The 17169-nt window shown below is 54.4% G+C and overlaps 1 pseudogene; it reads right to left on the bottom strand.

Annotated features, from left to right (window-relative positions):
• Nucleotides 1-559: 559 nt before the first annotated feature.
• Nucleotides 560-10630, bottom strand: LOC133340029 (endothelin receptor type B-like; annotated as a pseudogene).
• Between the last annotated feature and the right edge of the window lie 6539 nt (nt 10631-17169).

Here is a 17169-nt window from a genome sequence, read left to right as displayed (position 1 = left end):
ATTACCCCGGTTCTTCGGCTCTTTCGACTACTTTGCAAAAGAGACCGGCGCCGGCCAGAACCCAGCCAGCGACATCCTGTCAACGTCCGTACGCTGCGCTTGATCGTGCCAAGGGACAGCCAAAGTTGGACAAGTGAAAGCATCAAGGAGGCCAACAAATAAAATGAAGTCGCATCAACAGTTGGCGAGCGAGCGCTCCCCCTGCCGTGTTGCTGCGACGTCGACGTCTAAGCAAGAGAGACCCGGGTGGGGGGTGGGGGGTGGGGGGTGGAGACAGGGAGGGGGGTGAGCGAGCGAGGGGGGACCCCCCAGGCCGTGGAGAAGCAGCCCAGCTAGGCGAGATGGCGGCACGCGCTCGTTCCGCTCGAGCGAGTGCTTAAACACCTCCACCCCATCATCTCTGCTCCCTCTCTCTGGCTGTCTGTCGCACCAAGCCGTGCAAGCGCACGTCACGCGACCGACCGCGATTGCCTCGCTAAGCCGCTCGCGTCGTTTGCTTTCACCGTCCTCCAGCCAAGCCGGTCGCCTGGCCCACGTGGCCACGGCTGTCTAGTTCACTTCGGCCCCCGTTCCCCCACCCCCCCCCGGCAACTCTTCTCCCACCTCCCCTCCATCCACATCCCGCGGGGGGGGGGGGGGGCCAGCTCAGCTCAAGTGACGATGAACCTGTTGCTGGAGCGGGAGTTGCTGCGGCCGAGCGGGCTGCCCGGCGCCGCCACGGCCTTCTGCTGGAGCGCCGTCTGCTTGTCGCCCAGCAGCAGCACAGGCAGGACTGTGCACGGCGGCGACGACGAGAGGAGGAGGAGAGAGAGTTGGAGCGAGGAGGGTCGGCACTGCGACGAGCGACGTCAAATTCGCTCTCGCCGCACGCAAAGCGCTCGCCACACATGAACCGCGACACCTTCGCCGATCTCGTCAAGTGAGCGTCAACCCATCGCGCCAACTCCGCTCATCATCCTCACAGCAGCAGCAGCAGCAGCGGCGGCAGCAGCAGCAGCAGCGGCAGCGGTGGCTTCTGACTGCTCGCCATCGAACACAGGCGGCGGTGGGGATCACCGCATCGCGCGGCGCTTTCAGACGCGCTTCTGCGGCCGTCTGCAACGCTCTTCCGATAATAGGAAGCCACTGGAGCTACGCACTTTTAAATTATCCACGTTGACAAACTCATTTCTTTAGAACTGCTTTTTGTGCTTAGTTTGTTGTCCTTACCCCGCACCTCTGGTTAACACTAACCGCTACACCACCGCTCCCCTTAACACACACCCACTCACGTACACACATGCAAACATACATACTTGCATACAAACACGTAGTAGATACGCATCAATTCACGAGACCCGTATCAGTTGGAATTCGTCACGCGAACGTGCGACGCGATCGTCAGACCTGTGCACCAGCGGTGATTGTTGTTGTTGTTGATGTTGTTGTTGTTGTCGTGGTTCCCGAGCGCCGGCGATTGAGAAGCACCCCCCCCCATGATCTAAACGTGACGACAGAAACGTGGCCGACGCCACCAAACGCACCTTGAAGCGGTTCCTGAACTTTGCGCTGACGACGTAGAGGGCGACGGGGTTGACGCACGAGTTGAGGGTCGCCAGGTTCATGCCGATGTAATTCAGCACGAGCAGGAAGCTGCAGGGGGCGGTGGTGGTGATGGCGGCAGAGCACACACCCGTTGTGAATCAGGAGCCAGGAGACCTTCACATTGCATCGGGGCCACGCACAGAACCCAGCCGTAGCCCAACCGCGACGAACACGGCCACGCTCCGAGCGGCGTGACAACGACACGCCGGTGAAGCGTTGATCGCAATCGGATCAGAATCTCAATATTGATTTGGACTTGGAGGAGGAATCCGATGAGCTACGAAGCTCTCTCCCCGCAGCTGTCCCGTAGGGGCGCGACAGAACGTCGCAACAGCAAACAACGCCAATGAGTGCAAAGTGTCCTCGGTCCGGCGAGACGCCCCCCCCCCGCCTCCCCACGCTGTTGAGCTGCGATGTTTTGTGGGGGGTCCCATCCACCCCCCCTCGTTTACCACGCCGCTCGCATGACACGATCCGTGACACGATCCGTGACGCGATCCAGCTGCGCTCGTTCACCGGCCACGTGCCGTTGTTCGCGTTAAGGGGGCCGTGTGAGAAGCAAGCCACCGGGGGGGGGGGGGGGGTGTAGCGGGTGCGTCGGACGTTCACAACACGCCCTGGAGGAAACGCGGGGCTGGATGGAGTGGGGGGGGGGGTGGGGGGCATTGGCATTGGTGAAACATGACAGAGCAGGACGCTCCTAAAACAAACCCCACTCTTGACACTCGCTGAGTGTATTCTATTGCCAAGGGCGTCGTTTGCAAAGTATATTGAGAACGACGCCTCTTCGCAAAGAACACTTCGCGTTCAGTTCGTCGTCCTTCCCCCGCACCTGCGGTGAGCGCGCTCGGCTACGTACGGTGCCAAAGAAGTTCCACGCGCAGGGCGTGGTGGTTGCGATTGGTATTATCACTGCTGCTGCTGCTGCGATATTCACGCCAGAGGTCGCAACCAGGTACCCGATACCCGTACCCTACCCGATACCCGGCTACCCGTACCCGGCCGGGTACGGGTACCCGTTTGCGACCCTGGTGCGGCCGGGTACGGGTACGGGTAGACCGTGAGTCACTGGTGAGTCACCGTGTGTCACTCATTTCCCAATGACTTGTCTCTTCTCATAATTCAAGTTCCTAGAATCAACCCACCCGCGCCTGCAACGTGGCTTCATCCCAGAGGTCGCAATCGGGTACCCGATACCCGTACCCTACCCGTACCCGGCCGGGTACGGGTAGGGTACGGGTAGGGTACGGGTAGGGTACGGGTAGGGTACAGGTAAGGTACGGGTAGGGTACGGGTAGGGTCTGGGTACGGGTAGGGTCTGGGTAGGGTACGGGTACGGGTAGGGTACGGGTACGGGTAGGGTACGGGTACCCGTTTGCGACCCTGGTGCGGCCGGGTATGGGTACGGGTAAGGAATCAAAACCCGTTTGCGACCTCTGATTCACGCGAAGACGATACAATTGACTCTTCATTCTCCCATGGGACGAGGAGGGCACGAGTAGAGAGGGAGAGAGGGGGGGGGGGGGGACGGTTCGGGGGTGCCCCCCCCACCTGAGCAGCTCGCAGCGGTTGGGGTCCATCTCGTCGTAGACGGTTCTCTTGAGGATGCGGCTGAGATGCAGCGGCAGCCAGCACAGCGCAAACACCACCGCCAGGCAGAACACCGCCTTGCCTGCCTCCCGTTGCTGTGTGTACACACACGCACGCACACACGCGCACGCACACACACACGTACACACACACGCACACACACACACACACGCACGCACACACGCACGTACACACACACACACATGCACACACACACGTACGCACACACACACACGCACACACACACGTACACACACACGCACACACACACGCACGCACACAGACACGTACACACACACACACACGCACACACACACGTACACACACACGCACATACACACGCACACACACACACGCACACACACACGCACATACACACACACGCAAACACACGCAAACATCCGTCGAATCAACATCTCGCAGTTTCACGAATCGTTCAGTGACAAAGTCGGAGAGCGAACGTCACGGACCCCTCCCTCCCCTCCTGCCCGCCACCGCAAATCGGTTACGTAACCGCACAACCACGGGGAGCCGTTCGGCCTCCAGCCGATGGGGCCGGCGGTACCGGAGGGAGGTCCCGAGGTTCGACACCTGCTTGAGGTGCTCGTCGATGGCGCTGCCAAGGTTTCGCTTCTTCATCCCAAGCATCTCGACGGTCGTGAGCGTGTAGAAGACCGCCGCGCAGGCCAGCGGCATGCAGAAGTAGAAGCCGAACAGCCACCAGTCCTTGGCTTTGGCGTAAAACTGCGAGGGCCCAGACAAGAGGTTTCGTCAGAGTCAGGCGGGGCGACAAATCTCCTCGTGGGATAGCCGAGCACAGGGTTGGTGGAGTATCTAATTAGCTGCCTGTCTCTGTGAGTGACTGAAAGACAGACTGTGTGTCAGAGGTCGCAATCGGGTACCCGATACCCGACTACCCGTACCCTGGTGCGGCCGGGTACGGGTAGGCCGTGAGTCACTGGTGAGTAACCGTTTGTTACTCATTTCCCAACGTCTTGTCTCTTCTCACAATTCAAGTTCCTAGAATCAACCCACCCGAGCCTGCAACGTGGCTTCATCCCAGAGGTCGCAATCGGGTACCCGATACCCGTACCCTACCCATACCCGGCTGGGTACGGGTACGACTGGATACGGGTACGGGTACCCATTTGCGACCCTGGTGCGGCCGGGTACGAGTACAGCAACCCGGACAAAAAACATTCGGTGACGATTCACATCCCCGTTTGTGCCGACCGGAGTTTGCGAAACCCCCCCGCCCCCCCCCCCCCACGGTTACGGCGACGCCGGTGGTTGCCACGTTCTTGACGCGCCGTGTCGCACCTCCACGAAGCTCGTCTGCGGGATGACCATGCACGTGTCGAGCGTCCGGTTGCGGTATTCCCAGGACAGCGTGTCGAAGGCCAGGAGCTCGGGCACCGCCAGCACCAGCGACAGCGTCCAGATGGCCAGGACTTTAAGCGCCGTGAGCAGGGAGAGGCCCACGCACTGGAGGCGGTCCCAGTGCGCGACCGCACGGTACCTGCGTAGAGGGGTCACGGGAGGGCGAACAAACACACCGGGGGTGCTTGTGCCTGCACGCGGAAAGATGCTTACATCCACGTCCGCATCGGTTAGCCCTGGGGGGCTGTAATGGCGCTGTGATCCCCCACGGCACCACCCCTTGGGGGGGAGTTGCTATATAAGGCGGTGAGCCGGTGGGCTCGGGGTTCAGTGTTTAGCTTAAACCAGAGAAGAGAGAAGACCGGCTAGATAGGCCCTGGGACTCCCCTGGCTCGCCGTGCTTCTAAGGAGCAACCAGGGCAAGCCAGTGGCGTGGCCCCCAGAGCCCAGAGCCGATGTTCTTGTAAGAGCCGGTCTGGGGACTCAGGGTGCCGTGATCCCAGCTTGGCCAGAGCTGGATCAGCTAGCCTCCCCTAGCCCTGTAGTGGAGGACCTGGGAGTAGGCTAGCCGGGTTAGAGACAGTGGGAGCTCCCTGTTAGACGGGTGAAGTGGCCGGTCTGGTGACTCAGGGTGCCGTGATCCCAGCTTGGCCAGAGCTGGATCACTAGCCTCCCCTAGCTCTCGAGTGGAGGACCTGGGAGTAGGCTAGCTGTGACATAGATTGTGGGATCTCCCTGTTAGACGGGTGAAGGGGACGATACCCCTGCGAGTGTTGTATACATTGGCCTGTGCTGAGTGAACCGTTTAATAAACCTACTACACCGACTACACCTGCACAGCCACCAAAGATAAAGGCAATGACCCCCCCCCCCACCCGTGTAGCCTGTAACAGGCTGTTGTCTCGCCGGTGGCGATGTTTACACACCGCACCACGTCCTCATTTGAGGCCGAGTCTACCTAGGGAAGGCCCAGGACCGGTTCAAATAATCGTCACCGGTGTTGGCCGTGAGCGGGAAACGGGCGATCGCTTCGGGTCCTGAAGCAGAGGAGGGGGCGGCCAAGTTGGTGCTGGTTGGTTTGTCGAGGCGAGAACTCGCGAGTGAGCGGGACGGGTCTCGCTCGCAGGAGCGAGCTGGATCAACACGTTGACACGTGCCGCATGTTTGGGAAGCGGGGATTAGTTTCGGCCGCGTCCGTCCGGTTTGGCAACCTGAAACAATGTGTACGCACAGCGGCTCACCACATCCATCATACAGATCGCTATGTCTGTGGCTGCTAGACGGCGCTGGTGCCATCTACAACAGTCTACCAGGAAGTCGGACAATATTCAGTGAGAAATGAGGTTCTGGGTGACACCCAAGGAATGACACCGTCACTTAATTATCTAAAATACTGTTGTAGCCTGCTGCTTATAACAGAAGGAGCAGAAGGGAGGAGGGAGGGAGGAGGAGGAATGTAAACTCTGGAGATGTACTACGACTGTTCCTATTCTATTTGTATGTTACCAGGCAAGGCCCACTCAGCTGTATACGACCTGGCCACAAACGACAGCTCAACGAAGTAGCTGATCACGTGGGGACATTTAGAGCAGCAGCCAAATAGCATTTATAATCAAACGCATGTTTTTGTCTTAATTTGGAGGGAAAAACCAGAGGACTCGGAGAAAAAATACACACGACCACGGGGAGAATATGCAAACTGGAAATATACAGCAGCAGCAGGCGTCAGGGTCGAGATCAAACCCACGACTTCCTGTATACCAGGCGAGGTAGTTAACCCATTTACATTTTTCTTCTGATTCCGTACACGTATGTCATGCACACGTATGTCATGCACACGTACGTCATCGGAACGGAATTGGAAGAACAACTAAAATAAAATTACTTTATCGGTAACCGAGGCTCCCACAAGGCCATGCGGGAGGGAGTGTGGCTATTGCGACCTCTGGGATGAAGCCATGTTGCAGGCGCGGGTGGGTTGAGTCTAGGAACTTGAATTGTGAGAAGAGACAAGACGTTGGGAATCGTGTCGTGACAGTTCTCCGCGGTGAGCACGATGTCTTCAGGAACACGCCTCTCCAGACAAAGTTCACGCCAACAAGCGCTTTGAGCGCTTCCGAGATTTGAGCCGTGAACGGGAACAGCGAGCGGCCGGGTCTCTCCTCACCTGTCTCCGCTGAGCACGCACAGGCTCAGCGCGCTGATGCCCAGAGAGGCCTTCTGCACGAAGGGCACCGTCTTGCACACGGTGGCACCGAATGGCCAGCTCTCGGCGTGCAGCTGAGAAGATAAGAACGCACCGCACGCACCCCGCAGGTTTTCTCTGGAAATGAATTGAGGAAATGAATTGGGGTCCTCCCAAACATCAACAACAACTATACTCTTAGTTCTTTCGGTAAAGTCACCATGTAGGCAAAAAATGAAATAAAAATTAATAAAAATAAAACAATAAAATCACGACGTTTCGGAGGCAACACAAGTCTCCGTCATCAGGTGGGACCGTCACAGCCAGTCCGAAAGCTTCAAATCTAGAATCAACAACAACAACAACAGTTCTAGATTTGAAGTTTTCGTGACTGCAAGGGTCCATGCTCTTTGGTGTTTTTCGGTAAAGTCACGTAGGTGAAAAAGAAAATAAAATAAATGAAATCACGACGTTTCGGAGGCAACACAAGCTTCCGTCTTCAACAACAAAAGTCTCCAGAACTTTAGAGGCCTTTTTTTTGGGGGGGGGGGGTAAAAGTCAATCGAGTTAATGATCACAACAAAGGTTTTTGTGTTAGGTCGCGTAAGTAGAAATGTTGTGTCCTAACCCTCCACCACCCGACACAGCCAGTAAGGTTTGTCACGTAAACAACGCGCCAATTCCACATTCCCATGACAGTGGCGAGTCTGCTCATCGCAACACCGCTGTTGACTTCACCATCATGGGGTAAACCAGGGGCGGTTTCTTCATTAGGGCGATTGGGCGACGCACCACCAATGTCATTCAACCACAGAGTCACGCTAGCCGTCACTGCAGCCTCTGGATATAGTCCAATCAGCGTCATGTCACGTTCTGTGGAGTACCGCCTCTTTTTGGGCGATTTCACTCCGGCTGAGAATCGCCCCGAGTGGCCCCATAGACTTACATTCAAAGATGTTTTTTTCGAACGGCGGGCGCTGCAATGCATTCTCTATGGCTTCCGGGAGGGCTCGCACTAACGTGCTTACGTCATCATACGTGCTTACGTCATCATACGTGCTAACGTCATCATACGTGCTTACGTCATCATACGCAAGCACGTTTCATCCAACAATATAATTTGTGGCCACCTAGTGGAATCTTTAATAAATAAACTTGAGTGGTTTGTTTTAATAGTGAGTATAGAAACAAACAAGATGTATTGTAAGAGTCACTTTATTTTTCATTAATATTAAAGAAGTGAAGTTGCCGTTACATGCTTAAGCTGTTAATTTATCCATTGCATGGGTGGACCTTATCCTTATCAATCATCCAGACATTTGCCCCCCTGAGAGATTTTGCAGGAGCCGCCACTGGGTAAAACATTTCTTTTTTGTAATTGAGGCATCGTCGTTTCATCTATGCATTTCTATTTGTTATATAACAACAGTTTTTTACACTTTACTTTGGCCAGAATATTCCTAAGTTAGTGAATAACAACTGGATATTAGCCAATTAACTTTTTGCGAATATTCTCTTTGTATAACAAAGTCTGAATATGTATTGACACTGGAGGAGGAATCCGATGAGCTATGAAGCTCTTTTTCACAGATGTCCAGTAGGGGCACGGGGTCAGAACGTTAGAACAACAAAGTGAAAAAAAAACCATGACAGTCTATATATAGTTACGTGTATATAGTATCCAAGTGTACGTACGTATGTTAAACCGCTTTCACGCCACACATAGCCGAGCGTGCTAATCGGCTGCAGACACGCGAGCGTGTTGTACACACACACACAGGTACACACACACACAGGTACACACACACACACACACAGAGGTACACACACACACACAGGTACACACACACAGGTACACACACACAGGTACACACACACACAGGTACACACACACACAGGTACACACACACAGGTACACACACACATGTACACACACACAGGTACACACACAGGTACACACACACAGGTACACACACACACAGGTACACACACAGGTACACACACACAGGTACACACACACACACAGGTACACACACACAGGTACACACACACACAGGTACACACACACACAGGTACACACACACACACAGGTACACACACACACAGGTACACACACACACACACAGGTACACACACACACACAGGTACACACACACACACACACAGGTACACACACACACACAGGTACACACACACACAGGTACACACACACACACAGGTACACACACACACAGGTACACACACACACAGGTACACACACACACACAGGTACACACACAGGTACACACACACACACAGGTACACACAGGTACACACACACACAGGCACACACAGGTTACACACACAGGTACACACACACGCACAGGTACACATACACAGGTACACACACACACAGGTACACACACAGGTACACAGGTACACACACACACAGGTACACACACACACGTAGACTTTGGCGACCAATATTATCCATAAGGGGATTGTTTTTGGGATTAGATCGCGCAAATATAAAACACGCGACCTCTACGATGGTTGTACATCCGTCGCATGCTGTAGCTGGGGGGGGGGGGGGGGGGGTGACACGCTGGTGTTCGCCTGTGAGGCAGTGCTCTGGAGGCCGGGATTGGTGGATCACGCAGAGATTCGTCAAACTCCCAACCCACTGGGGCTGCGAGGCGCCCTGGAGATGGGCAGTCCACAAAGTGGTCTCTGGAATCCATCACGTGCAGAAGCTACACAGATTGGCCAAACATCCTCAAGCAGGATGCTCGTTCTACAGAGTCTTGAAACTCCTTGGGGCTTTCTGGATACATCAGAGGGAATTGTTGCTGATTTTCTGTCCATCTGTTTATCACCCATATGGAAGCAAACGAAATGTTGAAGCAGTCTATATAATTCAACGCTTTAAAGCTTGCTACTTATCAAGTCACACACGAGGTGCGTGGTGGAGTGGTAGTAGTGGCGGCAGTGGTTACCGCACAGTAATATTGAACCGGCGAGTTGAGTTCAATTCCCAGCGATGGTCAACATCAGTGACAAGTGACATCTGAACTGGTCCTGCCCCAACCTGTCCCTGGCCAGCACGGCGAGGCGTGGTCAAGCAGGCCGCGTGGCTGACGCGGCATGGGGAGGGCCCTCATCCAGGCAACACCCTTCTCAAAGTGGGTTGACAGAGGACTGTCAATGAGAGTTGTGTCAATGTTCATTAAAAACAATGATCCACATTCTTGTTTGTTTGGGGTAAGGCAACCCGTGGTGGCTTCAATGCCATTATTATTGCCGTCACCCCCCCTCTCACACCCGACAATATTGTCACGAATTGCATAATCATCACGTGGTAGCAGCACGTGACTAAGAACTCGAGTTGTTATTGATACCGCACCACGTGCGCGCGTCCTCCCCCCTCCCCCTCCTCACCTTGTACACGTTGACGGGCATGTCTACGACGATGTAGAAGAGGTCTCCGAGAGCAAGGCTGGCGATGAGGACGCTGGCCTCGTCGCGCATCATCGACTTGTCCCCGTAGACGACGAGCAGCAGCGCCGCGTTGCCGACGCTCCCCACGAGGAAGACGACGCTCGCCACGGCCGCGTTGACGCGCTTGAAGACGTGGCCCACGCCGCTCTGCGCCAGGCACGGGGGCGGCCTCCCGCCAGCTCTGGGTCCCGGTGGGGACGCCGAGAAGGAGGAGAAGGAGGAAGACGGAGGAGGAGGAGAGGACGAGGCCATCGCTGGACTGGTCGCGGGGATGGTCTGGGCGTCTGTCCCCTGGGACTGCTCTAAGGGTGCAAGTGACGGTGGGGTTCCTTGGCCGTGTACCGAGGCCAAGCCGACCAGGGTGGCCAGGCAGAGGCACAAGAAGGTGGACGTGAGCCTCCTAGGGGTGGACATCGTGGTCGAGGTGGCGGTGTGCGTGTGTGTGGTCGCGCTGGGTGTGAACTCGTGTCCACGTGCTCCTCCTGCTGATCCTCCCGGGGCAAAGTTCACTTGGCGTGCAGCTTCCGGGTGAAACAATTTTTTTTTTAGAAATATTAACCCCCCCCCCCACGCTTTCATCTTCTTGGCTCTTTCGGTGAAGTCGCGTAGAAGAGAAATAAAAAAATTATAAAAAGACAACAATAAAAAAGTATTTTATTATTATTTAATTATTTATTCTATTTTTATTTTATTACTATAATGTAAAGTTTTATTTTTATTCTTTTATTATTTCCCTTCTACGTGATGACTTTACCGAAAGAACCAAGAAGATGAATCCCTGCAGTCACGAAAACTTTAAATCAAACCCCCCCCCCCACGCTTTAATTAAATGTTACTGTCCCAGATGCCCCCCCCCGTGCCCCCCCCCTTCCCCCATCGCCCCTCCCCCTCCTGCCTTCCCCCCTCCCCCCCCGTGCCCCCCCCCCCTCCCCCCCCGTGCCCCCCCCCCTTCCCCCATCGCCCCTCCCCCTCCTGCCCCCCCCGCCCCTCCCCGTGCCCCCCCCCCTCCCCCCCCCCGTGCCCCCCCCTTCCCCCATCGCCCCTCCCCCTCCTGCCTTCCCCCGCCCTCCCCGTGCCCCCCCCCTCCCCCCCCGTGCCCCCCCCCTTCCCCCATCGCCCCTCCCCCTCCTGCCCCCCCCCGCCCCTCCCCGTGCCCCCCCCTCCCCCCCCCGTGCCCCCCCCTTCCCCCATCGCCCCTCCCCCTCCTGCCCCCCCCCGCCCCTCGGCGCGGCTGCTCTGAGGATTCAACAACAGACGGAGTTTGTTAAATAATAAAAGCGTGTAATAAACGGACAATAGTTTGAGTGTTTTTAAATCCTTTATATTAAGTTCACTTGCTTGAATCTTAATTATGGAGCTTTCGTGACTGCAGGAATTATTCTTTGGTTCTTTCGGTAAAGTCACGTCTAAAGATAAAATAATAAATTAAAATAAAAGCATATTACGACGTTTCGATTGCAACACAAGCAATCATCATCAGGCAAAAAAAGAAATAGCAACAAAAATCTAACTAGAAAACTGCTCGTGTGTCTGTCTACAGTTTTCTAGTTAGATTTTTGTTGCTATTTCTTTTTTTGCCTGATGATGATTGCTTGTGTTGCAATCGAAACGTCGTAATATGCTTTTATTTTAATTTATTATTTTATCTTTAGACGTGACTTAACCGAAAGAACCAAAGAATGCACTTGCTTGCTTGCTTAGGACCGTGCAAATCTTTCGGTCGTTTTTTAACCCACTTCCCGTGATCCAATCGAGCTGACATTTTGCACACAGACTCGTTGTGCGAGACAATTAATGTTCGTTTTTTACACTGTTTAGGGAAAACAAATTCAATATTTAATTACCAATTGCTTAATACTGCAGACAATCATCTGACCCATAGGTGGCAGCCATCTCAAGCCAGAGGACGAGAGGACTCTAGCCGCCACGCATATAAAGGATTTATAGTGAAGAACTTAGTTTTTACGGGTTATACTTGTTGTCAATATAAATAACATGAATTTACATTTAAGCGCGTTGTAAGTCGGGGTGTTCGTAAGTGGAGGAGTTCATTGACAGACTGACTTTGTGGACCGAGGGGGAAGCCCCCCGCCCCCAACAGGAGGGGGGGGGTGATGAGCCGGAAGTGAGGGGGGGGATGATGAGCCGGAAGTGAGGGGGGGGGTGGATGATGATCCGGAAGTGAGGGGGGGGGGGATGATGAGCCGGAAGTGAGGGGGGGGGGGATGATGATCCGGAAGTGAGGGGGGGGTGATGAGCCGGAAGTGAGGGGGGGGATGATGAGCCGGAAGTGAGGGGGGGGGGGGATGATGAGCCGGAAGTGAGGGGGGGGATGATGATCCGGAAGTGAGGGGGGGGGATGATGAGCCGGAAGTGAGGGGGGGGGGGATGATGAGCCGGAAGTGAGGGGGGGGGATGATGAGCCGGAAGTGAGGGGGGGGATGATGAGCCGGGAAGTGAGGGGGGGGGGATGATGAGCCCGGAAGTGAGGGGGGGGATGATGAGCCGGAAGTGAGGGGGGGGGGGATGATGAGCCGGAAGTGAGGGGGGGGCTGATAGAGCCGGAAGTGAGGGGGGGGGATGATGAGCCGGAAGTGAGGGGGGGGATGATGAGCCGGAAGTGAGGGGGGGGGGATGATGAGCCGGAAGTGAGGGGGGGGATGATGAGCCGGAAGTGAGGGGGGGGGATGATGAGCCGGAAGTGAGGGGGGGGGATGATGAGCCGGAAGTGAGGGGGGGGGGATGATGAGCGGGATAGTGAGGGGGGGGGGATGATGAGCCGGAAGTGAGGGGGGGGATGATGAGCCGGAAGTGAGGGGGGGGGGATGATGAGCCGGAAGTGAGGGGGGGGGATGATGAGCCGGAAGTGAGGGGGGAGGGCGGGGGGGGTGCAGGGGGGGGGCTGAAGGTGAATGGAGACGAGGCGAGGGGTGAGGGGGGGAGGGGCGCACAGGCGGCGTCTTTGCCAGGTGCTGCTGCTGCTGCTGCTCAAGTCTCTGCACTCGCTGCGGCCTCTCACAACGGATCGTCAGGGACGTCCTCGTGCGCTCCTACAGAGGTCTGACCCCACCACCCTCCTCCCCCTCCTCCTCCCCCTCCTCTCTCTCTCTGCGCTCTGTCTCCCACGCTGCCGCTGCCGTCTTTGTCCTGATGTCGAGGGTAAATGGGCGAGATTTAGGACTGTGACTCATGCAGCTGCAATGGCTGCTTTGGGTACGCGGTCCAGACCTCCCCAGAGACCCTGGCTGACAGAGGAGGTGTTCAGGTTAGTTGAGAAAAAGCGACAGGCCCACTCTCATCGCCTACAGCATCCCACGTCAGAGAATGAGGAGGTTTACCGCAGCCCTTGCTCGGAGGTTCGGAGAGCCGTGAGGCGCTGCAAGGATGGGTGGTGGTCGCGGGTTGCTGAGGAGATGGAGTCTGCCTCAGTGGCCCGCGATCACAAATCTTGTTAATTCCATCTATCACCGTCATTAGGGGGAAAAACGGTTTGCAGATTTGCTGAGCATTTCTGTGAGGTAGACTGTGTACACAGATACAGTATATAATGTAGACTGTACACACAGATACAGCCTATAATGTAGACTGTACGCACAGAACAGTCTATAATGTAGACTGTGTTCACATATCTACAGTTTATAATGTAGATTGTGTACACATATACAGTCTATAATGTAGACTGTACACATAGATACAGCCTATAATGTTAACTGTTTACATAGAGATACAGTCTTTAATGTAGACTGTACACACAGATACAGTCTACAATGTAGGGTGAATGAGTGGGTGGGTGAGTGGCCGAGTGAGTGGGTGGGTGGGTGAGTGGGATGTGGGTGGGTGAGTTCGTGGGTGAGTGACTGGTGGGTGAGTGACTGGGTGGGTGAGTGACTGAGTGGATGGGAGAGTGACTGAGTGATTGGGTGGGTGAGTGAGTGGATGAGTGGGTGAGTTGGTGGGTGAGTGGGTGGGTGAGAGGGTGGGTGAGTGGGGTGGGTGTGTGAGTGGGTGGGTGGGTGAGTGGATGAGTGGGTGAGTTGGTGGGTGAGTGGGTGGGTGAGAGGGTGGGTGAGTGGGTGGGTGGGTGGGTGTGTGAGTGGGTGGGTGAGTGAGTGAGTGAATGAGTGGGTGAGTTGGTGAATGAGTGGGTGAGTTGGTGGGTGAGTGGGTGGGTGAGTGAGTGGATGAGTGGGTGAGTTGGTGGGTGAGTGGGTGAGTGGGTGGGTGGGTGAGTGGATGAGTGGGTGAGTTGGTGGGTGAGTGGGTGGGTGAGAGGGTGGGTGAGTGGGTGGGTGGGTGGGTGTGTGAGTGGGTGGGTGAGTGAGTGAGTGAATGAGTGGGTGAGTTGGTGAATGAGTGGGTGAGTTGGTGGGTGAGTGGGTGGGTGAGTGAGTGGATGAGTGGGTGAGTTGGTGGGTGAGTGGGTGAGTGGGTGGGTGGGTGTGTGAGTGGGTGGGTGAGTGAGTGAGTGAGTGAATGAGTGGGTGAGTTGGTGGATGAGTGGGTGAGTTGGTGGGTGAGTGGGTGGGTGAGTGACTGAGTGGATGAGTGGGTGAGTTGGTGGGTGAGTGGGTGAGTTGGTGGGTGAGTGGGTGGGTGGGTGAGTGAGTGAGTGAGGGGATGAGTGGCTGAGTTGGTTGGTGAGTGACAGTGAGTGGGTGGTGAGTGACTGTTTTTTACATGGTTAACATCTTTCCAATGATTACTCGAAAGCGATACAAAGACTCCCTGAAGAAGTCCCTCACTGCTTGCTGCATCGATCACCGTCAGTGGGCAACACAAGCAGCTGATCGCAACTCCTGGCGGCACACAGTCCACCAGGCCACCTCCTTCTTCGAAGATACCCGCAGGGCCCGTATGGAGGACAAAAGGAGGAGGAAGAACCATGATCCCTCAGCACCCATCCCAGATGAGACCTATACTTGCAGCTGTTGTGGCAGGACCTGCTTGTCCCGCATAGGCCTCTTCAGCCACCAGCGTGCCTGCAGAAGACGTGGATGTCCTTCCTAGATCTTCGTTCGCGAAGCCAAGGCATGATGATGGGGGTGAGTGGGTGGGTGAGTTGGTGGGTGAGTGGGTGAGAGGGTGGGTGAGTGGGTGGGTGGGTGGGTGAGTGGGTGGGTGAGTGAGTGAGTGAATGAGTGGGTGAGTTGGTGGATGAGTGGGTGAGTTGGTGGGTGAGTGGGTGGGTGAGTGAGTGGATGAGTGGGTGAGTTGGTGGGTGAGTGGGTGGGTGAGTGGGTGGGTGGGTGTGTGAGTGGGTGGGTGAGTGAGTGAGTGAATGAGTGGGTGAGTTGGTGGATGAGTGGGTGAGTTGGTGGGTGAGTGGGTGGGTGAGTGACTGAGTGGATGAGTGGGTGAGTTGGTGGGTGAGTGGGTGAGTTGGTGGGTGAGTGGGTGGGTGGGTGAGTGAGTGAGTGAGGGGATGAGTGGCTGAGTTGGTTGGTGAGTGACAGTGAGTGGGTGGGTGAGTGACTGTTTTTTACATGGTTAACATCTTTCCAATGATTACTCAGTTTGTACTCATCATCACGGTAAAATATTTAACTACACATATTTGTACCATCTTATTTGACAGGTACTATTCTACTTTCCGAGTGTAGACATCCCCCGCGTTTAACAGTACTGCCTTTTTAAATCCTTAATATAAAGTTCACTTGCTTGCTTGCTTGCGTGCTTGCGTGCTTGCTTGCTTGCTTATGACCATGCAAATCTTTCGGTCGTTTTTTAACCCACTTCCCGTGATCCAATCGAGCTGACATTTTGCACACAGACTCGTTGTGCGTGACAATGAATTTTCGTGAAATTTTTTTTCCAAAATTTTACACTGTTTAGGGGAAAAATTTAATATTTAATTACCAATTGCTTAATGGTGGCAGACAATCATCTGACCCATAGGTGGCAGCCATCTCAAGCCAGAGGACGAGAGGACTCTAGCCGCCCGTTTCATGATGACGCAAATGTTGACTAACCACATGGCATGAAATCCCTGCCCCCACGCTGTACACTGGAGACTATTTATAGAGCAGTTACATTGAAGCCGCCAGGTTCTTGAAAGTGGTAAAACGGGTCAACGCTAGTGCCCTCGGGAATATACGGGGCATGTCAAGAGGTGATCTTACATATAAAGGATTTATATTGAAAAACTTTGTTTTTAAGGGTTAATTTTTAAATCCTTTATATTAAGTTCGCTTGCTTGCTTAGGACCGTGCAAATCTTTCGGTCGTTTTTAACCCACTTCCCATGATCCAACCGAGCTGACATTTTGCACACAGACTCGTTGTGCGTGACAATGCATTTTCGTGAAAAAAAATATCCAAAATTTTACACTGTTTAGGGAATTTTTAAAAAATATTTAATTACAAATTGTTTAATGCTGCCAGACAATCATCTGACCCATAGGTGGCAGCCATCTCAAGCCAGAGGACGAGAGGACTCTAGCCGCTCCGATGCCACGCATATAAAGGATTTATAGTGAAAAACTTTGTTTTTACGGGTTAATTTTTTTGTATTTGGATTGTCAGCCAACACCGGCCGCAACCCCGAGTCGACGTGCACCAATTGTTCTATTGTAGCCCCCCCCCCCCCCCCACCGTTCCATTCCCTGGCTACCACATTCAGATAAGCCCCCCCCCCTCCCTCTTAACTTTTATTTAAGAGCTTGTTTCTTGGATTTTTCCTCACTTGATACAGTAAATTTAGCTGTGACGGTCCCATCTGATGACGGAATATTGTGTTGCCTCCTAAAAGTCGTGATTTATTATTTTATTTCAATTTTTTAAATATTTGATTAATATTTTTACCTACGTGACTTTACCGAAATAACCTAAGAGTATGAATCCTTGCAGTCACGAAAGCTTCAAATCTAGAATCAGTTGGAGGCAGTCGCCCTCCAGCAACAAAGGAGGGCAGAGGAGCGACGCTCACAACAACGAGCGGAGCGCCGGGCGTTTAAA

The sequence above is a fragment of the Lethenteron reissneri genome, unplaced genomic scaffold (genome assembly GCF_015708825.2).
Source record: "Lethenteron reissneri isolate LAM-NWPU_2019-01 unplaced genomic scaffold, ASM1570882v1 scaffold_646, whole genome shotgun sequence".
NCBI classification, from domain to species: Eukaryota; Metazoa; Chordata; class Hyperoartia; order Petromyzontiformes; family Petromyzontidae; genus Lethenteron; species Lethenteron reissneri.
This window is presented reverse-complemented; position numbering and strand designations above follow the sequence as displayed.